At 54.7% G+C, this 844-nt stretch overlaps 1 pseudogene; it reads left to right on the top strand.

Moving 5' to 3' along the window:
• The first annotated feature begins 284 nt into the window (after positions 1-284).
• The window catches only part of LOC119360654, a 5256-nt pseudogene continuing 4696 nt past the window's right edge, over positions 285-844 (top strand).

Consider the following 844-nt stretch of genomic DNA (forward strand, 5'->3'; position numbering starts at 1 on the left):
GTAAATATATTCTTTTTCTCTATCACGGTTCTTGTGTGTTCGATGTGTGTGTGTGCGCCCGAGCTTGTCTGCGTGTCTGCTTGTGTGCGTGCGTGCGTGTGTGTGATATGAGGAGATCACACCACCGTCATGAGATGCAATTTATTTTTGACGTGTCTAGTGATGTTGTCTCCAGTTCTAGTTCTAGTGTGGTGGAGGCGTGCCGGCCGTTGTCAGCTCCGGCTTGGTAGGGGTCTGCCGGTTGGTCGACGCCCATCTCTTTAGATGGCCGATGGGGTGTCAGGATGCACGGTGGCGGCTCTGTGGGAGTTGCGGTGTTTGTGGGTGGTTCTCGTGGCTCAGGTGCGGACTGGCAACCCTGGTCGTGTGGGCGCGGGGTGCCGAGGCTCGGCGTGGTGCAGCAGGTTTCTCTTGACTCGCCGCCCCTGTATGAAGGTGGAGCGTGTGCCGGGGAGAATTCACTGTCTGGCGGTGGTCAGACCAACGGTGGCAACCTCCGCGGGCGTCGTCCTCTTCCTAAAGACGCCGTTGTGGCTCACTCTGGTCCTCCGTTTGCTCCAGGTGAAAATCTTGATCCTTTGGATCGGGCAGTGGCGGCACTCCAGAGTCGTAATCTTCCTGAAGGCACCATCTTGGGGCTCATGTGCGTTGACGATGAGCTTGGGTCCTCGTGGTGGCTAGTTCATGGTGGAGGGCCCTGTCATCCCCATAGTGCTTATTATTGCTCACCTTTTGCTCGCTCGGGATTGATGTTGCTGATCTTTAGTACCCTTGTATCTTGCCTTGGGTGTTTTTTTTTCACGAATACACATAGCTTGCGTATCATTCATTGATAGGTAGAAGA

This window comes from Triticum dicoccoides, chromosome 2B (assembly GCF_002162155.2).
Source record: "Triticum dicoccoides isolate Atlit2015 ecotype Zavitan chromosome 2B, WEW_v2.0, whole genome shotgun sequence".
Classification (NCBI taxonomy): Eukaryota; Viridiplantae; Streptophyta; class Magnoliopsida; order Poales; family Poaceae; genus Triticum; species Triticum dicoccoides.